This window comes from Melanotaenia boesemani, chromosome 17, assembly GCF_017639745.1.
Source record: "Melanotaenia boesemani isolate fMelBoe1 chromosome 17, fMelBoe1.pri, whole genome shotgun sequence".
NCBI classification, from domain to species: Eukaryota; Metazoa; Chordata; class Actinopteri; order Atheriniformes; family Melanotaeniidae; genus Melanotaenia; species Melanotaenia boesemani.
In genome coordinates this window covers 34,445,611-34,469,356 of record NC_055698.1, presented here as the reverse complement: position 1 = coordinate 34,469,356, position 23,746 = coordinate 34,445,611, and the positions used below count along the sequence as shown (strand labels likewise).

Here is a 23,746-nt window from a genome sequence, read left to right as displayed (position 1 = left end):
ACTGAAAAGAGAACCCTGCTACTGAAAAGAGAACCCTGCTACTGAAAAGAGAACCCTGCTACTGAAAAGAGAACCTTGCTACTGAAAAGAGAACCCTGCTACTGAAAAGAGAACCCTGCTACTGAAAAGAGAACCCTGCTACTGAAAGAGAACCCTGCTACTGAAAAGAGAACCCTGCTACTGAAAAGAGAACCCTGCTACTGAAAAGAGAACCCTGCTACTGAAAAGAGAACCTTGCTACTGAAAAGAGAACCCTGCTACTGAAAAGAGAACCCTGCTACTGAAAAGAGAACCCTGCTACTGAAAAGAGAACCCTGCTACTGAAAAGAGAACCTTGCTACTGAAAAGAGAACCCTGCTACTGAAAAGAGAACCTTGCTACTGAAAAGAGAACCTTGCTACTGAAAAGAGAACCCTGCTACTGAAAAGAGAACCCTGCTCCTGAAAAGAGAACCTTGCTACTGAAAAGAGAACCCTGCTACTGAAAAGAGAACCTTGCTACTGAAAAGAGAACCCTGCTACTGAAAGAGACCCTGCTACTGAAAAGAGAACCTTGCTACTGAAAGAGAACCCTGCTACTGAAAAGAGAACCCTGCTACTGAAAAGAGAACCTTGCTACTGAAAAGAGAACCCTGCTACTGAAAAGAGAACCTTGCTACTGAAAAGAGAACCCTGCTACTGAAAAGAGAACCCTGCTACTGAAAGAGAACCCTGCTACTGAAAAGAGAACCCTGCTACTGAAAAGAGAACCTTGCTACTGAAAAGAGAACCCTGCTACTGAAAGAGAACCTTGCTACTGAAAAGAGAACCTTGCTACTGAAAAGAGAACCCTGCTACTGAAAAGAGAACCCTGCTCCTGAAAAGAGAACCTTGCTACTGAAAAGAGAACCCTGCTACTGAAAAGAGAACCTTGCTACTGAAAAGAGATCCCTGCTACTGAAAAGAGAACCCTGCTACTGAAAAGAGAACCCTGCTACTGAAAAGAGAACCTTGCTACTGAAAAGAGAACCCTGCTACTGAAAAGAGAACCCTGCTATAGAGCAGGAGCCATCATGATAGGATCATTTAACATGTTTTTGTTCAAATTTGGACTTAAATGTGCAGCCTTCATTTGTGATGAGATGGTGCAGTTCAGCTGCATTAATGCTAACTAAAGAAGGTGTTGTCCCTCCTTGTCCCTCCTTGTTTTATGTCCCTCCTTGTTTTATGTCCCTCCTTGTCCCTCCTTGTTTTATGTCCCTCCTTGTTTTATGTCCATCCTTGTCCCTCCTTGTTTTATGTCCCTCCTTGTCCCTCCTTGTTTTATGTCCCTCCTTGTTTTTGTCCCTCCTTGTTTTATGTCCTCCTTGTCCCTCCTTGTTTTATGTCCCTCCTTGTTTTTGTCCCTCCTTGTTTTATGTCCTCCTTGTCCCTCCTTGTTTTATGTCCCTCCTTGTTTTATATCCATCCTTGTTCCTCCTTGTGTTATGTCCCTCCTTGTCCCTCCTTGTTTTATGTCCCTCCTTGTTTTATGTCCTCCTTGTCCCTCCCTGTTTTATGTCCCTCATTGTTTTATGTCCCTCCTTGTTTTATGTCCATCCTTGTCCCTCATTGTTTTATGTCCCTCCTTGTCCCTCCTTGTTTTATGTCCCTCCTTGTTTTATGTCCATCCTTGTCCATCCTTGTTTTATGTCCGTCCTTGTCCCTCCTTGTTTTATGTCCCTCCTTGTCCCTGCTTGTTTTATGTCCCTCCTTGTTTTATGTCCCTCCTTGTTTTATGTCCATCCTTGTTTTTGTCCCTCCTTGTTTTATGTCCCTCCTTGTTTTATGTCCCTCCTTGTTTTATGTCCATCCTTGTTTTTGTCCCTCCTTGTTTTATGTCCTCCTTGTCCCTCCTTGTTTTATGTCCCTCCTTGTCCCTCCTTGTTTTATGTCCATCCTTGTCCCTCCTTGTTTTATGTCCCTCCTTGTCCCTCCTTGTTTTATGTCCATCCTTGTCCCTCCTTGTTTTATGTCCCTCCTTGTCCCTCCTTGTTTTATGTACCTCCTTGTTTTATGTCCATCCTTGTCTCTCCTTGTTTTATGTCCCTCCTTGTTTTATGTACCTCCTTGTTTTATGTCCCTCCTTGTTTTATGTCCATCCTTGTCTCTCCTTGTTTTATGTCCCTCCTTGTTTTATGTCCATCCTTGTCCCTCCTTGTTTTATGTCCCTCCTTGTCCCTCCTTGTTTTATGTCCCTCCTTGTTTTATGTCCGTCCTTGTTTTTGTCCCTCCTTGTTTTATGTCCTCCTTGTCCCTCCTTGTTTTATGTCCCTCCTTGTTTTATGTCCATCCTTGTCTCTCCTTGTTTTATGTCCCTCCTTGTCCCTCCTTGTTTTATGTCCCTCCTTGTCCCTCCTTGTTTTATGTCCATCCTTGTCCCTCCTTGTTTTATGTCCATCCTTGTTTTATGTCCTCCTTGTCCCTCCTTGTTTTATGTCCCTCCTTGTCCCTCCTTGTTTTATGTCCATCCTTGTCTCTCCTTGTTTTATGTCCCTCCTTGTCCCTCCTTGTTTTATGTACCTCCTTGTTTTATGTCCCTCCTTGTTTTATGTCCATCCTTGTCTCTCCTTGTTTTATGTCCCTCCTTGTTTTATGTCCCTCCTTGTTTTATGTCCATCCTTGTCCCTCCTTGTTTTATGTCCCTCCTTGTTTTATGTCCGTCCTTGTTTTTGTCCCTCCTTGTTTTATGTCCTCCTTGTCCCTCCTTGTTTTATGTCCCTCCTTGTTTTATGTCCATCATTGTTCCTCCTTGTTTTATGTCCCTCCTTGTCCCTCCTTGTTTTATGTCCATCCTTGTCCCTCCTTGTTTTATGTCCATCCTTGTCCCTCCTTGTTTTATGTCCGTCCTTGTTTTATGTCCTCCTTGTCCCTCCTTGTTTTATGTCCCTCCTTGTTTTATGTCCTCCTTGTCCCTCTTTGTTTTATGTCCATCCTTGTCCCTCCTTGTTTTATGTCCCTCCTTGTCCCTCCTTGTTTTATGTCCCTCCTTGTCCCTCCTTGTTGTATGTACCTCCTTGTTTTATGTCCTCCTTGTCCCTCCTTGTTTTATGTCCCTCCTTGTTTTATGTCCTCCTTGTCCCTCCTTGTTTTATGTCCCTCCTTGTCCCTCCTTTTTTTATGTCCCTCCTTGTCACTCCTTGTTTTATGTCCCTCCTGGTTTTATGTCCTCCTTGTTATAAACATGCTGTGGTCCAGCCTCTTTTTTAAAAAGCCTAATTTAAGCATTGGTGATTTTAACAACTTGAGATCGATCTCAAAGCTTCTCTTTTTATCCAAAGTTTTAAAGTTGTTTCTAATCAGCTTTTAGGGGTTAAAAATGGAAATGACGAGAAATTTCAGTCTTGTTTTAAAGCTCTACACAGCACTGAAACAGCTCTCCTCAAAGTCTCTAATGAGCTTCTTTTAGCCTCAGATAGAGGAGAGAGCAGCATTTTAATTCTTTTAGATTTCAGTGCTGCATTTGATACCGTTGATCACGCTATTTTAATCGATCGTCTTAAAACCTGGGCTGGCATCACAGACACTGCACTTGATTGGTTTTACTCTTGTCTTTTAGATCGAACCTTTGCGGTCACCACAGGTAATTTTACTTCCTCCTCTGCCCCCATTGCTCCTGCCCAGGGGACGCTGGAAGCCGAGCTGCTGTGTTAAGAGTGTTTTAACGATGTGAACAGTTCTAAATCTGAAATGATCTTCATCAACCCTCTTCACTCCACCGCCCATATTGAAGACAGTCTCGGTCCTCTCTCCTCTAACATCACCCCCTCTGCAGGAACCTAGGTGTTATACTTGATTCCAATCTTAATTTACATCTTCACATGAAAAAAGTCAGCCAGTCCTGTTTCCTTCACCTCTGCACCATCAGTAAAATCAAACCTGTCCTCTCCCGGCCCGATTTAGAAAAGTTATCAATGCACTCATTTTCTCAAGACTCGACTACTACAACTCCCTCCTCTCAGGTCTTGACAATAAATCCCTCTCTCGCCCTGGCTCCCTGTATGTTTTAGAATTGATTTTAAAGTTTTACTGATTACCTTTAAAGCTCGTTTAGGTCTGGCACCGGGCTACATGACAGAGTTACTGACACCCTACGAGCCTCCCCGCAGCCTTAGATCCTCAGGCAGGTCCCTTTTAGCTGTGCCAGGGTCCAAACCAAAGACCAGAGGTGACCGAGCTTTTTCTGTCCTAGCCCTCTGGAACGACCTGCCTGAGGAGATAAGGCTGGCACCATCAGTTCATCTGTTAAGTTACTTCTTAAAACACACTTTTATCGACGGGCGTTTTTATAACCCATTTATTTACTTTGTTTATTTTCAAAATGTACTCGTGCATGTGTCTTTTCTTTGTTGATTTTATTACCTTATTTTGTTGTGTGCTGTTCAGCACTTTGTAAATCTTGTTTTTTTTAAAGTGCTATACATATAAAGATTTACTATTATTATTATTATTTTTATTAAGGATAGCAGCTTAGGTAGCACTAGCATAGCTAAACAAAAATGCTTTATAAGTCAGAATGACTGTTGGTTATTGTAGACACCTATATTCCCAAATACCACAGGAAACCCTGATTGTAAGACAACCCCCTCCTTCCAAGACTAATCTTCAGAAAATGACTATCAGTGTTTCCCCTAACGTCATACCCCTACCAGGTCAAACTGAACCATTTTGATCTGATTTCCATGTAATAGCAAGTCACAGCACACGTCCTTTCAGTCTCATTTGTCTCATACAGGGATCCACACTGACTAGACTCAAAAGACCCGGGAAAATCGTCTGAGGACGCCAATGGGTGCAACCATCTGAAAAGCTAAGGGAAAGTGATAATCTGCAACGCTCACATTTCTTCAGATATCTCCATACAAGGCATTTTATCCCCCAAACTGTAAAAGCCCCAAATTCATTATTTCTAGAGAAGATTCTGACTCAGACACTACCCAGTAGACTGGTCTCATATAAAACTTTCTACATGCATCAAGATCAGACCACAGAGCAGATTAAGAAAGTGTTACAGTAAGATTTGGGACTGCAGATTGATCAGGTTTAGCATTGGCTCCATCCTCACTAGTAACACAGACCAGGAGACACAGTAAATGATCCACAGGTTGCTCTGAGCCCCGTTACCGAGAAGCTAAAGAAGAGCTCGGTCTCCTCTGCCTGAAGCGCAGTAGAGAGTCCAGTACTGACATGTTGTGGAACTGAGCAAAGTTCAGAGCATTTGGTGTAAAAATAATAAAAAATAATGAACATTGCTGGAGTCATCTCCACCTGATTGCATATTAGCAGCTGATGGAACTCAAGCCAGAATTAAATACAATGCTGAAATGATTTAAATATTGTTGTCCTGATGTCTAAGATCTCACCGCAACTGGAGAACTGGTACAGAGAAATATGCAGAATTCTTCCAGTGGAAAGACAACTTGGAAGAGTTCACTACAATTTGGTACCTGGTTCTGGACTCACTGGATCTACGGGACCTTAGTGGGATGCATGTTAAGGAAGGTGTTGGCCAGCAATGATGACCAGTCTTGATCCTCTGTCCAGCTGTGTAAAGTTAGACTGAAGTATGTGCTGCTATCTTTGTGTTGCTTTATTTTGTGTTTGAAGTTAAAAAATAAATAAATAATTAAAAAATAAGAAACCCAGACATCCACACATGGAGTCTCATGTGAGCACTGTTAATGCTTTTCAAAACAGAAAGATAGTCTTGTTGCATCTGAGACCTCTAACAAAAAAAAACCTGAGATTTAACAACAAACATAAGTTATTACAGTTGAGTGAAACTGCTCAACTTTTTATTGAAATAGACACAAAGTCTCCCACCTAATGACCCTCCCGACCACCGACCCAAAGAAACAGCCAGAGCCGATGGACCCCCAAGGCCCCCCAGCCAGCCCACCCCCACGGAGCGACTAGACCTCAGCACCCCTTCCCACTACGTGATGTGACTAATCAGCGGGGTCCAGGGAGACTGAGAGTTAACTGATTGGTGTTTAATAGATGCTGATGCAGTCTCTAGACTGATGTGATCCAACAGGAGATTTCTGTACTGGTTAATATTTAGATTGTTTTTAGACTTCCAGTTCACTAGAATAGTTTTCTTTGCGATACATAAGGCCGTGAGGACAATGTTTGCTTTGTTAGTGTCTATATTGATGTCACTTAGGTCACCCAGTAAACAAAGTTTAGGACATGCAGGAATGTTACATCTAACCCATGTTGATAAATCCTCACAAACCTTATTCCAGAACTTCTGGACAGGTGCACAGAGCCATAAAGCGTGTAAGTAATCATCTGTTGTGTTACCTGTGCACTGTGTGCAGATATCTGAGTGATTAAGTAAGGGAGGATTAAGGGAATATTTACACCCAGGTATCTAATGTTACCTGATTTTAAGGTGATGTTGGGTAGATTCTGAAAGCTACAGTTGATGGGTAGAACTGTACTCTTAGACCAGTTAATGGAGTAATCTGAGAGTGATCAGTATCCTATAGTCTGTCCCCTGCTGACGCTTGCTGCTTTGCTCTCCTTCTCTGCCTGCATTTTTCTGTCAATATTCCTATTTTTTAATCAAGAAACTTATGAGCAACACTCCTGGATACTTATTAATCACTGGGACTGTATTTTGTGGTAGATTTGGTTGGATACTACTATTTTTTAAGACACAATCTTGTCAGTGTCACGTCAGCGTGGCCTACAAATAGCAGAAGCCTTATCTACAGTTACTCAGGAGCTAAAGCTAACTAGCTGCAAGATGCCTCTCTTCTCTACAGATGACTAGCACAAACTTCTACAGAGGATCAACATGCTGGAAACAAAGATTCATCAGCTCGAGGTGAATGTGGAAGTAAATGGAACAACGAACAATGAAACAACCTTGCCTTTAATAAAAAAACAGCGGACAAGATTGTGCTAACACACAGCTAATTAGCACAAACTTAGTTGGAAAGAAAAAGGAGGACAATGTACGAGCTAATAACTCTTTCACTGATAGTCCTCCCTGGAATGATCTTGGTGCAAAGCCAAAGAGTAAATCATCTCACAGGGAAATGGGAGGACGAGTAACAGGCAGAGCCCAGTTTGCTGAGATTAGTGACGTGACCGGCTGGCCTGCTCTGCCATCCAGACCAAGCACATCCTCAACCCCTCTCATTAGCTAGACACAGCCATGGCCAGTTATCAGAAGGAAAACTAACAAATCCTCTCCACAACAACCGGACATGCAACTACAGAACAGGTTTGCTCCACTGCTGCAGGATTCTGGATCTACATCTGATGATCAGAATGAAATCTCCCTACACGCCGAGGTTAGACCAAAAAAAAAAAAAAAAAAATCAGAAAGTAAAAGGCAACAAGAAAAGCAAACGGCTGGGTCTCAGACTCTGATTGTTGGTGACTTCGGTGTGAAAGACGAGAGAAATGTGTGTGGAAAACATACAAAAGTACTGTGCTTTCCCAAGGATATGGTATCAGATGTGAGAGGCAAAATTACACAAATTGTGGCGGCGCACCCAACTGTGGAAAACCTCACCCTGCATGTGGGGTCGAATGATGTTGTGAAACAACAATCTGAGGTGCTGAAGCAGGATTTTACTGAACTGCTGGATACGATCAGCTGTCTGGATGCCCGGATATTCATCAGTGGCCTCTCCCTCCCATCAGAGGAGGAGTGGAGAGATTAAGTAGGCTGTTTAGTCTGAATGCATGGCTGTCGGCTGTATGTACCACACATCCAGTTCATTTCATAGACAACTTCAGCTTCTTCTGGGACCGCAGGCACTTTTTTTCCGAAGCAGCACCGTTGATGGTCAGAGGAGCATGTTGGGAGCGGTCTCTCCTGAAGTCCACAACAATCTCCTTTGTCTTCCCAACATTCAGAGAGAGATTGTTGAGTGAGCACCACAAGGCCAAGCGATTCACCTCGCTCTGGTAGTTTGTCTCATCCCCGTTACTGATGAGACCCACAACAGTTGTGTCGTCTGCAAACTTGATGAAGAGGTTTGAGCTGTGCAGTGGGGTACAGTCGTGGGTCAGCAGGGTGAAGAGGAGGGGGCTCAGCACACATCCTTTAAGGGCCCCCGTGTTCAGAATGATGGTCCTGGATGTGTTGCAGCCGACCCGTACTGCCTGTGGTCTCCCGGTCAGGAAGTCCAACAGCCAGTTGCACAGCGAGGTGTTCAGCCCCAGCCTGTCCAGTTTGGGAACAAGCTGTTGGGGGATGATTGTGTTGAATGCTGAGCTAAAGTCAATAAACAGCATTCTGGCGTATGAGTTTTTTGAGTCCAGGTGAGTGAGGGTAGAGTGCAGGGCAGTGGAGATGGCATCATCGGTCAAGCGGTTGGGCCGATATGCAAACTGGAAGGGGTCCATGGAGGAGGGGAGGACAGATTTGATATGTTTCATGACTAGCCGCTCGAAGCACTTCATGAGGATGGGGGTGAGTGCAACCCGGCGGTAGTCATTAAAACAGGAGGGTGAGGACTTCTTCGGGACAGGGATAATGGTGGTGGCTTTGAGGCACATGGGAACAACAGCCTGGCTCAACGAGGTGTTAAAGATGTCTGTGAAGACATCTGTGAGTTCTGCTGCACAGTCCCTCAGCACGTGGCCAGGTATGTTGTCTGGACCAGGAGCTTTGCGAGCGTTGGTCCTGCTGAGTGCTCTCCTCACCCTGTCCGGGGTCAGCGTCAGCACCTGGTGGCCAGGAGGGGGTGGAGTCTTCTGTGCAGGCGTGCTGTTGTGTGCCTCAAAGCGAGCAAAGAAGTAGTTCAGCTCGTTCAGCAGGGAGGTGTTGCCATCACAGGTCTGCGGTGGGGGTTTGAAGTCGGTAATGGTCTGTATTCCTCTCCACAGGCTCCGTGTGTCTCTGCTGTCGCTGAAACGGTGTGATATTTTCCTGGAGTACTGCCTTTTAGCCTCTCTGATGCCATGGGACAGGTTGGCCCTGGCTGTCCTCAGGCCCACCTCGTCTCCTGCTTTGAAGGCAGCGTTCCGAGCCTTCAGGAGCCTGTGGACCTCTCCTGTCAGCCATGGCTTCTGATTGGCCCGCACAGAGATGGTCTTTAGTTCTGGTACATCCTCAGAGCACTTGGTGATGTAGGCGGTGACTGTGTCTGAGTACTCCTGAATGTCTGTGTTGTTATTGTTGGTGGCAGCCTGTCTAAAAACATTCCAGTCTGTGCTATAGAAGCACTCCTTTAGTGCCTCTGAAGACCCCTCTGGCCACACCCGTACCTGCTTGCGAACTGGTTTGGTGACTTTAACCAGTGGTCTGTGTGCAGGCATTAGCATGACAATGAGGTGGTCTGAGGCTCCGATGTGGGGGAGGGGATGGGCCTTGTAAGCCCCCTTCTGCGTGAAATAAACTTGGTCCAAAGTGGTATTCCCACGTGTTGGAAAGTCAGTGTGTTTGTGTATTTTAGGAAACACACTCTTTGGGTCTGCATGATTGAAATCCCCAGCCAAGATGAGAAACGCATCTGGGTGGGCTGTCTGCTGCTCACTGATGTGTAGATACAGTTAATTCATTGCCTCTCTCCTATTGTTATTGTTGGGGTTGGGAGGCACATAGACTGCTGTCATTAGTATGGCTGAATATTCCCGCGGGAGGTAAAACAGCCAACACTTAAAGATCATAAACTCCGCTAACAGTGAGCAGTATTTGCAGACCACAACAGCGTCACGGCACCACGCTTAACTGATTTAAACACACAGACCGCCGCCACGGGTCTTACCTTCTTCGGCGAGTGCTCTGTCCGTCCGGTAACATGCTAGACCCTCGAGCTGGACGGCGTGGTCCACTATGTTGTTGCCGAGCCATGATTCCGTAAACACGTAAACACAACACTCTCTCACTGTCCTCTGAGTAGTCCGTAATAGTCGTATGTGATCCAGTTTGTTGTCCAAACAGCGTATGTTTTGCCAGCGTGATGGAGGAAATAGCCGGCTTGTGTGGGTTTGCTGCTAGCCTGGCTCGGATACCTCCGTGCTTACCCGCTTTTGTCTGCGCTCATGCCATTTGTGACGCCTCCACTCTGGGCGAGGTGCAGGGCTGGGGGTTGGTGGTGGTGCGGGGGTCTGGAGCAGACCACAGGCGCGTAACTCCTCTTTGTGTGCAGAGTTTAAGTCCAAAGTTATGGTTTTATTGATGTCGAGCAAAAACTCACGACAGTAGGTGCGCCTCAGGACAGGTAGACATGACGAAGACTTATGCGACTTACACGATAAAAACACGAAAACACCTCTTTGTCGGGAGAGCGTGAAGCCGCTGCAGCTATCCGGGCCACCATCTTTGGAGTCTGAAAAAAAAAAAAAAAAAAAAATGGTCTGTGACATGTACAGCTTCCCTTTCAATGGCCATAACAGCCAGGCTGTTGAGCCTGTGCTGGCCCACGGTCCTTCTCAGCCATGTGTGTAGGCGACGCAAAGTGCTGAAAGACCTCTTGCAACTGCTTACAGGAATAGTTAGTGCCACTTGAAACACTAATCTAAGACTTGGGAACATGTCAGGGTCAAGGAGCTTGTACACACTTGCCACATCTGAAATGGTCTCTTCTATTTTCTTTCTCATCAGGAAGTGTTTAGCAACTACAATCTCCTCTTTACTGAGTGCAATCTTGTATTGTTTTGCAATTGGTTCTAATGGTTGTTCGCACAGGAAGTCATGTGATGCCGGATGGCAAGCTTGGATGCCTTTCATCAGGTCTGCACCAACACAGCTAAATCTCTTCTCTAGCTCATTCACCATTCTATCAAGGCATGGGTAAAATATGTGGTATCTCAGCCCATCCCCAGAATTTGCTTGAGTTCTCCACCACATAGTCATCCAAACACCTTTGCTTACATCTTAGAGAGCCTTTTTCTGAAATTGAGGTCAGTGACAGATCGCTGGCCTTAAAGATTTCTCTAGCCTGTTTGTGTAACTGGTCTGCAGTTTCATTAGTCCGCATTGATTGCAGAGTTTCAAGGACAGCATTTGTATGAGGTAGCCTGGGCTAGGTCTATGTCCTGTTTCTGGAGGTACTTGTGGAGCCCGTCTGTAGTGGACAACAGACTCTTAAACATTACCAGCATGTAAACACATGAGAATCTGGCAAGTTTAAAGAGCAGTCCAACTGCTGTGGCATTTTTAATTTCTTCCAGGCACCTTAGCACTGCAGTCAAGTTGTCAATGACAGCAGTTACTGAGTGGAGTTGGCATGCCCATCGAGTCTTAGATAGCTGAACAAGCTCAGTCTCCACTAAACCTAGGGCTTTCTGCATATTAATGAAAGCCTTGTGATTCACTAGAGACACACTGAAAAAACAATACAAACTGTCCAGTGTGTCAAAAAATCCCTGGCTTCTGGCACAGCCTTGCAAGTGTGGCTAAGCACCAAACTGAGTTCATGGGCGTAGCAGTGAACATAAACTGCTTCTGGATGCCTGAACTCCTTCAACATCATATGCCTGGGCAACACATTGCAGTTGTCACGGCCCCTTCTTCTTGGTGGCCGTGTTTGTTAATTATGTGTGTGTGCAGGTGAAGCTGGAGTGTACCTGGCAGTGCGTGCATGTGTGCATCAAGGGCCGACGCACTGTGCGTATAAAAGGGCCGCCTATGGTCGGCCTCGCGGGCTCTCTTTTCTTCGCTCTGCTCCCAGGCCGCACCTGCGCCCATTGCGCCCTGCTTTTTACTTTATTCTTAGTTTAGCGTTATTCCATACAACACGGCACTCAGTACATTCTACACACAACCATGCACGCGCCTACACTTCTGATTCTGCAGACAGCCACACTCTATGGTTATCTTATTTTGCCTTCATTTTGGTTAAATCTTTCATTAATAAATACTCCTAAATTGGCCTTATCTGCTGCTTGGCATTGTTGTGTTGTAGCCGTGAGTCGGGTTATAACAGATTGGGAGCTCGTCCTTCGCTGCATCGGGTTACTGTGGACTCGTTTTGTGCGCCGTTGTTGTGCGTTGTCCTTTTGGTGATGTGTTTTCTGTAGGCCTGTTTTTTTTCATTCTTCTTTGTTTTGGTGTTTGGGCGCGACTGGGTGATGTCATTTTGGGGGGGGACATGGCTTCCAGGTGACGTCGCTCTGGCGTTTTGGGCGGTTTCCCTGGTGGGTAGATCCTTTGGGTGCATGCCCTTTTTGTTTGCTGTGAGTGGGAGATGCACTTTTGTTTGTTGGCTGGGAGTGGAGACGCGTTTCCCCAGCTTCAGTTAATTAAGGTGAGTTCAGTGTTGGCCTCGTGCTCATTAGCCTATCCTTTGCAGGCCTGTGTCCCGGTTAGGTTCAGAGACGTTGCTCCTTTGGGCTTCGCCTGTTTGTTTTTTTTTATAGTGTCGCGGGGACGCGGCTAGTGTTTGCAGCGCAAGCGGTATTCTTGGGAGCACGTCCGCAGTGTTTTGAGGGGTCGTCTGTATAGATTGCCTCACATACCCGCTGGTTTTGAGTGCGTAATTACCTGCCACTGAACTGCGTGAAGACTAGGTTTGAGCTTGGTGTTAGGTAAGTTTGGTTAGGCAGGTGAGGTAGCGGGGCTTTTGGTCTGCCACTGTTTGTTTGGTGCCGTTTGGTCGTTTATCCTGCGGTGATAGTTCTTCTGTTTGTGTTGTGTGGGGGAAATCATGGTGAATGTTTCGGAATTTTTTAGCTCTCCCACTGTGGAATTTTTAGAGGAGTGTATGAAAGATCAATTGCTTGAGATTGGTCGACATTATGATATTGAAATTGATAGTAAGCATCTTAAGGAGAATTTTAAGGCCATACTGATTGCAAATTTGATTGAGAAAGGTGTTTTTTTGGCTAAACCACCTGTTTCTTTGCTGCGGTGCGACTCAGACAGATGGGACAACAAATGATCTAAGTTACACAGGGACTCTGAGTTCCTTAAACGGCCAAATAACAGACTGTTGTCCGGCTCCGGAACACCGTCTCCCTGCGCAGCAGTGGGGGCAACAGCCAAAGCGGGAACCCGAAAACCCCACACCGCCATCCGGAACACGCTGATAATAAGGTTTTAACAGATTCACATGGCAGAGTTGAGTAGATTTCCTCCTGCCCAGAGTCGCGATCAAATAATTCAAGTCAGAAAGTCTTTCGGTCACGGTGTAAGGACCAGAATATTTCGCCTGAAAAGGGGAGCCCACCACAGGTGTAAGAGCGAGCACCTGGTCGCCAGGACTAAATTCATGGCGCTCAGCTCTACGGTCATAAACATTTTTCATTTTTTCCTGAGACCGCTCTAGCTTTTCCTTGGCCATACAACCCGCCACAAAAAGACGATGGCAAAAACCGTTCACAAAGTCTATCAAGTTGTTAGGCGGGTCCGCGTCGACAAAATTAGCCTGTAACGCAGCTAAAGGACCCCGCACAGAGTGGCCGAAAACAAGGTCATTGGGGCTAAAACCCGTGCTCTCCTGTATGGCTTCCTTAGCCACTAACATAAGCCAGGGAAGACCCTCTTCCCAGTCCCTATCAAGCTCGGCACAATATGCGCGTAAAAGAGACTTCAAAGTTTGGTGAAACCACTCGAGCGCTCCTTGGCTTTTTTTTTTTTTTTAAACCTGTCTTGTCCAGCATCGTTGCAAACAGAATGATTGTCTGGCTGCCGTCTGGTGCTGGGCAATTTTACTCTATCAAGCAGGGATTTATACTACATGTATAAAGTCCCTCTTGATGACATGAAAAACTTTATTAAATCAGACTCTTAATGCTGGACTCGACCGGAGGGGACAGAGAGAGAGAGAGAGAGAAAAGAAAGTAGAAAGAAGAGGGAGGGGAGAGAGAGGGACAGAAAGGGTGTGGGGAGTGCGGGTGGGGACTTGAAACATCATACAGAAGACCATGTAATCCATATTACTTACAACATATATAGCTAAGATCATCCTAGCCAGTAGGTCATTACACAACTAGTTGATAATAGTAACAATAATAATAATAAGAGTAAGAGTAATAATAATAATAAGAACAGAAATAAGAAAAAAAAGAAAAAAAAAATATGATAATAGATATAAGTGAAACTGCTGTATTCAAGAACACGCGCAGAGAAACCTGTGTGGATGTGTTGGAGAACTCGGCCACACGGCGACGCAAAGACTGTGTGGAGACGTTCAGGAAGGAGTGACCATGCAGAGTGATCATGCAGATGCCACCTCACTTGAACAGAGGCCAGAGTCAGGCCAGCGGTCCCGAGACCCAGGCCACCAGCCCCCCCGCAGGCAACAGATCCCGACCGGTCCACAGAGACGACCACTCGCCCGCCCAGGAAGGCAGCAGCAGGAGACCCCAGCAGGAGCCGCCCCGCGGACACAGGGCACCGGCCCCGGCGGGCCGAGGCCAGCAGTCCCCGACCCCCCCGGGCACCAGCCGCCCGGGACAGACGGGGCAGAGGGCCCGGGCCCAGAAGCGCTGGGACACCCCCCCCCCCCCCACAGGCCGAGGGCCAGCACGCCACCCGGGGGGACCCGGCACGCCCAGACGGCCACCACCAGAGGCCAGCCCCACACCCCAGCGCCCAGCCGCACACCCCGAGAACCAGTCCTGCCCCCCCCCCAGACCAACACACACACACACAAACACACACACTCTCCTTCCACTCCATTCATCCTCCCACGCATACACCATTCAACCCTCACATACTCTGTACTCCCACACACACCATCCTTCCACACACACACCATCCTTCCTCCCACACACTCACCATCCTTCCACCATACACTCTCCCACACCTACCCCATCCTCCCACACACACATCATCCCTCCACCACTCATCCTCCCACACATACACCATCCTCCCTCTCATACACCATTCATCCACCTTCACACCTCCCACACACACACACACACACCATCCTTCCACTACCCATCCTCCCACACATACATCATTCTCCTACACATACACCGTCCTCCCTCTCCTACACCAAACATCCACCTTCACGTACCCCATCCTCCCACACACACACACCACCCCTCCATCACCCACTCTCCCAAACATACACCACTCCCCCACACACACACCATCCTCCCTCCCATACACCATCCATCCTCCCGCACACACACCATCCTTCCACCATCCATCCTCCCACACACTCCCCCATCCCTGCACCATACATTCTCCCACACATACCCCATCCTCCCACACATACATCATCCCTCCACCATTCATCCTCCCACACCCACACCCCCCCCCTCCCACACACCACGCATCCACCTCCTCACACCCCACCCTCCCACACACCATCCCTCCACCACCCATCCCCCCACACCCACACCACCCTCCCACCCACACACCAACCCCCCCAACACACACACACACAAACACCATCCCCCCACCACCATCCTCCCGCCACCCCACGCCGCGGGGGGACAGCCCCAGCCAGGAGGCGAGGAGACACGAGCGCTTTAACCACAGCACGTGTTGTAATAGACCGTAATGGATACGCAGCCGGGTAACGGGTGCTTTGGCACATTACTGTAAGCAGGTATTTACAGCCAGATTTGGAACTCGGCAGCGGACCCACACAGTCTATGAGCAGATATTCAAAAGGCTCACTCACCACTGGAATAGGATACAACGGCGCTGGTTTGAGTGTTTGATTGTAGTTTCCCTGTGAGCTGGCACACATGGCATGTTTTAATAAACGCAGACAAGTCTTGTTTGGCCTTCGGCCAGAAAAAATATTTGAGAAGACTCAAATATGTCTTACGCACACCAAAATGACCAGTGTCACTATGTGCAACCCCAAGGACAGCAATACGAAATTTAGATGGAACCACAAGTTGAAAAACAACATCACGCACGCAGTTGCCCATGAACGACCACTTCCGAAACAACAAACCATTCTGCACAAAGTATCCCCTTGCCATGCTCGCAATATCTGCCCCAGGGACAGCAAGACCAAAAGCATTTGCCAAAGATGTATCATTTCGCTGCTCCCGGACCAACTCCTCGTGAGACACATTCAGAGGAAAATCCGCAACAGACAAAACACCGTCTTCATTGACAGAGACTGCATCCAATTGAGCTTTATGCATGGCACGCGTAACCGCACAGGCTGAAAACACCTTCGGAGGCAGAGACAAACTACCCCCAGGAGCAAATGGAGACAGCATAACCACAGGAGAGGCTGACACACAGACGTCTCCATCACAGGCAGGAGAACCAGCTCTTGCAATCCATTGGCTTCAAGCACTTTTTCAATGGCTTCTGCAATTGAAACGGCATCAAAGGACTCAAGGTTGGAAAGTTGAAGAAACCGTTCCTTAGGTGCATTATCAGACCCCACAAAACGCACACAAACAGCAAGCTGCTCAACATGACCATCACGGGCTTCATCAGCCATCACTGCATATACTTTGGATTGCTTCATCTCATTAACAATCCCAGCAGTGACTTCAAACACTTTATCATTTCGTTCTATGAGCCAGGAGACAAATAAGTGGAATGAGAAGGAGCACCGTAGTTCTGTAGAAAGGGGTCAAATTGCTCCAGCAAGGTCATAAGCTCTAGGAAATTCCCCCGATTGTTTGAGGACTCAGATTCATTGTGACCATGGAAAGGTATGCCCTGTTTTCCTAAAAAGCTTATGAGCAATAGACCTGAACACTATGGTAAAGAAATCCCACAAAACTAGTTATTATTTCAATTATTATGGCTTCAATTGTGCACATTGTCATTGAAATGTTTTTAATTTCTAATTTGCCTCTAATTTCATTTTTATATGTATGAGCTTTGTAATGAGATATCCTCCACTGATTCATTATGTATAACACAATGTTATAATAAATAATTGTTGCCAGTTTCCATACCTGATGTTACTACTACTGCTGATGCTTGTGCTGGCTCACCAGTCTTCATTTCATTAGTCCTATACACTCTATAAAATCATGACATCAAATTAAGTCTGTAGATTAACACTTGTGAAAGAATAACACAAAAATAAATATCTTAATGTAAACAAGTGGGCTGCAGCAAATACAAAATGTATTCAGGAGTATTACAAAAGTTCTTCAGCAGCGCAGCACTGTTTTTTCCCTAAAACCTGACTACAAATTGAAAATAAGCTCATTTGAATATAAAAATTCTTTATGTTGATCACAAACAAGAGATTCAGTCATCTTTGACAAAATGCACAAATGTGACATTGACCTGTAGTTGGTTAAAACTGCTGGATCGCCTCCTTTTAAAAGAGGAACAACAAAAACTGATGGAATCTCTTCACTTTCAATCGAAACATTAAAAAGTATCTTAAGAGGCTGTGCAACAAAATTAGCAGCCATTTAAAAAAAATAAGGCTCCATCAAGTCTGGTCCAGGAGGTTTTCTGTGAGTTAAACATTTGAAGTCCTTATGCACTCGCTGCACAGTAAAGGTACAAAATGAAAACATTTGAGGGTTTCTACAGGGAGTCGTTGAGGCAGCTCTTATAGAGTCAAACAAAGAACCAGATGCCACAAAATGCTTGTAACATTACCTTTCTTTGACTGAGCTAAATAACTATTACCAATGTCCATGTCTGATTCAGACACGTCTCCTGCTGGCTCCTCCTTTGTCTGTAGCTCATCTTTACCCTCTACAAAATAATAAAATCAAAAAACAGAAAACAAATCAAGCTCATGATAATACAATGTTGTAATATAATACAAATTTTTAAAATCTTCCAGCACAATGAAAGCATGAACCTTTCCTGGCTATCTAGAGCCATCATTCAGAAATGCGAAGAGTACTATGTCCAGGTAATGAAAACTTTGAGTAATTAATGTTTAGTAAAAAATAAATAAAAATAAAATTCACATGAAAGAACAAAATAATATTTCATAGAAAGCATTACTATTGAAGTATTTCCTATGTCATTTTTGCCATTATAATCTTTTCTTAACAAGGGGTTTTCCCTGATCCGGTCCAGGGTACAAGACTGGACAAAAAAACATTCCAAAAAGGGTAAAGTACTGAAAAAGAAACCCGGCTATAGAGCACGAGCAATCATGATTCAACATATGAAAATTTAACATGTTTTTGATAAAATTTGTACTTAAAGATGCAGCTTCATTTGTGTTGAGGTGTTGCAGTTCAGTTGCATTAATGCAACTAAGGATAGCTAATGCTAACTAAGGATAGCTAATGCTAACTCAGGATAGCTAATGCTAACTAAGGATAGCTAATGCTAACTAAGGATCACTAATGCTAACTCAGGATAGCTAATGCTAACTAAGGATAGCTAATGCTAACTAAGGATAGCTAAGGATAGCAGCTTAAGTAGCACTAACATACCTAAACAAAAATGCTGTATAAGTCAGAATGATTGCTGGCTATTGTAGACACTTACATTTTCAAACCCTGATTATAAGACAACCCCCAATTTCCATAACTAACCTTCAGACAAGGACTATCAGTGTTTCCCTAACATACCCCTACCAGATCAAACTGAACGATTCTGATCTGATTTCTATGTCATAGCAAGTCACAGCAGAAGTCCTTTAAGTCTCATTTGCTCAATAAACAGTAAAAGAGTTCTTTTATTAAAAACTAAACAGTCTGGTGTTATTTATTTGATATGCACATAGACTGTGTAGGACATACAACATGACATGTCAGAGCTGATCTCTCTGTCATGTATCTTGAAGTTTCCCCCGAGGTGCGCGCACACACTGACACCTGCGCGCATGTAACATAATGTCTTGTGTAGCGACCCCCGACGGCGATCTGCTTATGTCAAACAAAAAGTACACATATTTGGGACAATACTGTATATCTTACCCTTTCCTTTTTTCTAAAAAACCTAAGCAGTTGTAACTGCTTTATTTTAGATTTTCTCTCCATTTGCTAGCTCTGGTTTGCCGCGCTCGGACTACTGCTCTCTCCTCTGCACATGCGCACACAGACCCGCCCTGGCTATCGGCTGTAATCTGACACCCAGTAACGTAATTTAACATCAGTGACAGGGTTAATCAGACCCTCCAACTCACAGTCCAGCCCTGCTCAGCCCAGCCTTGCTCTGAATGTGAAAGTGAGTGTGTGTGTGTGTGTAGCCTGTGGTTGTTGAGAAATAACAGAGCAGAGCGACTGGAGGAGCAGGCAGCAGTTAAGTTTAACAGCATCTATACAGTGACTGGTCTTTGTTGCTGGGGCTAGACTTTAGCCCCGGGTGTTACAGTCTGTCCTGCCACTCCTCCAGCACTCCCCTGATCCTCCAGCACGCCCCTGATTCACTCCTCACTTCCCTGATCCTCCACACCAGTTCCAGATCCTCTCATCATAATCATGTCAACCTGCCACACCTGTTCCCCATTGACTCTCCAGCCCTTATATACTCCACCAGTTCAGTCACTCCTTGTCGGACCTTAATCCACACACCTCAAGGACTCACTCCCGTTCCGTCTCCAGATTCCTCACGTCCCTGTTGGTAATTGTATGTTTATCTGCAGTATTCCAACCTTTGAATAAATCTGTTAAACGTCCCCTTGTCTCCCTGGAGTCCAAGTGTAACACCGGGAAAATGGGCTGAAGACGCCACTGGCAGATAGTGTGACAAGGTTGCAAATAGAGGTGACGCCAAACAGTGTCAGTGGTGGTCATAATAGTCAGGTGTCAGGTACAGCCAATAAAATAGGTTCTGCATATGTTAGGAGAGACCCCTGGTGGCAGGGTCAGGGACTTCAGTTGTTTCAGAATGTGGATAAAGACTGAGAGTGTTTCGACATAGCCCTGGGGAAGGTAAGTATATTTGTACTGGGCGCCTTGACAGCAAAACATGAACACCTGTTGTGAATCAGGGTGAAAAGGTACCAGATACAAAACGTTTGCTCAGTCGATACAAGTGAAGAAGTATTGGTCATGTGACATGACATTAAGCCTTGTAACTGCTTCAGCTCTCGCTACCGCTTGTGTAGCAGCTACATCTTTGTAGTACTTCTCTGTAGTACATCTCTGTAGTATGCCTCTGTAGTTATTCTCTGTAGAATGTCTCTGTAGTACTTCTCTGTAGTACATCTCTTTAGTATGTCTCTGTAGTACGTCTCTGTAGTACTTCTCTGTAGAACGTCTCTGTAGTATGTATCTGTACTACTGCTCTGTAGTAAGTCTCTGTAGTATGCCTCTGTAGTACATCACTGTGATACTTCTCTGTAGTCTGTTTCTTAAGTACTTCTCTGTAGTACATCTCTGTAGTATGTCTCTGTAATACTTCTCTGTAGTAGGTCACTGTAGTACGTCTCTTAAGTAATTCTCTGTAGTACATCTCTGTCAGACTGGAAGCAACAGGTTTCAGCTGGGAAACATGGAAAGTCGGGTGGGCCCTCATGGAAGGAGGGAGCTTGAGGCGGACAGCAGAGGGGTTAATAATTTTGTCAATGACGAAAGGACCCAGAAAATGAGGAGACAGCTTGGGGGATTCACATTTCAATGGAATGTTCTTCGCAGACAACCAGACCGACTGACCTTGAGAGTACTGGGGGGCTGGCGACCTGTGCTTGTCCGCCGACCGGCGGTTCCTCAGAGAAGTGCCCTCCAGAGCCGCCCGGGTTCTCCGCCACATGGTCTTGCAGCGCTGAAGGTGATGCTGGACAGAGGGGACCGCCAACTCCCGTTCCTGGCTGGGAAATAGTGAGGGCTGATAGCCCAGGGAGGCCTCAAAAGGTGGGAGTCCGGTAGCTGAACTGACCAGGGAATTGTGCGAGAACTCCACCCAAGGCAAATAGGAGCTCCAGGAGGTGGGATTGGCTGCAGTGACGCATCGCAGGGCCGTCTCCAGGTCCTGATTTGTCCTCTTAGTCTGCCCGTTCGTCTGTGGGTGGAAACCAGAGGAGAGACTTACGGATGCCCCCAACCCTTTACAGAAGGACCTCCATACCTGGGATATGAATTGCGGACCCCGGTCCGAGACGAAGTCCACGGGAATCCCATGGAGGCGGACGACATGGGACGTGACCAGATCCGCCGTCTCTCTGGCTGAGGGCAGCTTGGGGAGCGCCACAAAGTGCGTGGCCTTGGAAAAGCGGTCCACGATAGTGAGAATGACGGAGTTGCCATCGGATGGAGGAAGACTAGTGACGAAGTCCAGGGCCACGTGGGACCAAGGCCTCCCAGGCACTGGGAGGGGCTGAAGCAGGTCGGCCGGAGGCTTGTGGGAGCTTTTACCTCGAGCACAAATTACGCAGGCCCGCACGAAGTCCCTGACGTCAACGTCCAGGGAGGACCACCAGAAGGGCCGCTTGATCAGGCTAAGTGTGCGGGAGACTCCCGGATGACAGGCAAATTTTGAGGCGTGAACCCACTGCAGGACTTGGGACGGGACCGAGTCCGGAACGAACAGGCATCCAGGAGGTCCATTGCCAGGGTCGGGTTGAAGCTGCTGGGCCTGGCGGACCGTAGACTCAATCTCCCAGGTGAGAGCTGCAACGACCCTGGAGGCAGGAAGGATGCACTCATCTCCCTGGGGCTTGTCCTTGGCGCAGAACTGCCTAGAAAGGGCGTCGGGCTTAATGTTCCGGGAACCAGGACAGTAGGTGAGAGTGAAGTCAAACCGGTCAAAGAAAAGAGACCACCTGGCCTGCCTGGAGTTTAGCCTTTTAGCAGTCTGGATATAGGCCAGATTCTTGTGGTCAGACCACACCACAAAAGGCTGGGAGGCGCCCTCCAGCCAATGACGCCATTCCTCTAAGGCCATCTTGACCGCCAACAGCTCGCAGTTACCGACATCATAGTTGGCCTCGGCAGGCGAGAGTCGGCGGGAGAAGAAAGCGCAAGGGTGTAGCTTGGCGTCTGGGCCCTGCCTCTGAGAAAGAACAGCCCCCACTCCTACATCAGAGGCATCTACTTCAACCACAAACTGCAGTGTCGGATCAGGCTGAACCAAAATCGGTGCCGAGGTGAACAACGTCTTGAGCTGTTTAAAGGCCCTCTCCGCCTCCTCGGACAAGATGAACAGACGGGACGGGGAGGTGAGTGCTGTCAGCGGCGCTGCCACCTGGCTGTATTTCTGGATGAACCGGCGGTAGAAATTAGCGAAGCCAAGGAAACGCTGCAGTTTTTTCCTATTTGCGGGTGTTGGCCAGTCCACCACTGCCGTAATCTTTCGTGGATCGGCTTGAAACTCTCCACCCTTCAAGATGAATCCGAGGAAACCAACCTGAGAGGCATGAAACTCGCACTTCTCCTTCTTTACGTATAACTGGTTCTCCATCAGCTGCTGCAACACCTGTCAGACGTGGACCTGATGATGAGCCAGGTTCTTGGAATAGATGAGGATGTCATCTAAATAGACAAAGACAAACCAGTTAAGGAAGTCACGTAACACATCATTTATGAGGGCCTGGAAAACGGCGGGGGCGTTTGTCAACCCAAATGGCATCACCAAATATTCAAAATGACCCAGATGAGTGTTGAACGCCGTCTTCCATTCATCGCCCTCTCGGATCCGCACCAGGTGATAGGCGTTACGGGGGTCCAGTTTAGTGAAAATGGTGGCGCCTTGAAGGGGGGTAAATGCAGAGTCCAGCAATGGTAAGGGACACTTATTTCTGACCGTAACTTTGTTGAGCCATCGGTAGTCTATGCAGGGTCTGAGGGATGAATCTTTTTTCTTAACAAAGAAAAACCCTGCTCCAGCAGGAGACTTGGAGGAGCGAATGATGTCAGCAGCCAGTGAGTCCTTAATATATTTTTCCATTGCCTCCTGCTCGGGCTTGGACAGATTGTACAGGCGACCAGAGTGAAGACGAGCATCAGGAAGCAGGTCAATGGAACAATCGTAGGGGCGATGGGGTGGAAGGGAGAGAGCCTTGTCCTTACTAAAAACCTCCTTTAAGTCATGATAAACGGCGGGAATGTCGGACAGATCTACTGGCTCCACAGGTGCGCTCGAGGGTGGTGAGACTCCGTGGGTGACCATGCAGACCGTAGACAATGTTCATGACAGAAGAGGCTCCAGTTCAGAACCCTGCCTGGGGACCAGTCTATATGGGGGTTGTACTTGGCTAACCAAGAATAGCCCATGATAAGGGGTGTATTGGGAGTGGAAATGATCAGAAGTTGGATAGTCTCCACATGGTTACCTGAGAGGATGAGCGTTACTGGAACTGTGCGATGGGTGACCTGGGCTAGTATGTGACCATCCACGGCAAGAGCCTTGCGGGGCTTATCCAGAGCTACGAAAGGGATGCCCATCTGTCCTGCTATCTGCTCATCAATAAAGGTCCCCTCTGCTCCGGAGTCGATGAGGGCCTGGAGGGGAAACTATTGCAGCTGGAAACAAACAGTAGCAGGGATTTGAAGACGAGACTGAGTTTTGCCGGGAGTTAGGATTTGGTCCACCAGAACTCCCAGTTCTACTGGCGGACCTGGTCTTTTGGACGTCGAGGACAGACTGACCGAAAATGACCGGTTTTGCCACAGTACAGGCACTCACCCACTCGAATCCTTCGATTTCGTTCCTCCAGAGAGAGATGAGCTCCGCCCAGCTGCATCGGCTCCTCGGAGGGCTGCACATTCGGGGACTGGGGGGCTGGACCACCAGGCAACGCTGTTATGGGAAGAGTAGGAGATGTGAGAGAGGCAGGAGCGGTTCGGCGCTCGCGCTGGCGTGTCTGCAGTCGGGAGTCAATGCAACAGGTTGACATGATCAGTTCTTCGAGACCCACAGGCTCCTCTCTGTAAGCCAACTCATCCTTCAAATAATCCTTCAAACCGTGATAGAAGGCAGCAGACAACGAATCTTCGGACCAGTCCACCTTGGCTGCCAA

The 23,746-nt window shown here is 46.9% G+C and overlaps 1 protein-coding gene across 1 annotated transcript in view; it reads right to left on the bottom strand.

Annotated features, from left to right (window-relative positions):
- zgc:114119 (uncharacterized protein LOC619273 homolog) overlaps nucleotides 1–14,071 on the bottom strand; it is a 30,104-nt gene extending 16,033 nt beyond the window's left edge. The window contains exon 1 of the mRNA XM_042011560.1: nucleotides 14,061–14,071. The gene's annotated coding sequence lies outside the window, so the exon portion shown is untranslated. The remainder of the gene's footprint in view (nucleotides 1–14,060) is intronic.
- Between the last annotated feature and the right edge of the window lie 9,675 nt (nucleotides 14,072–23,746).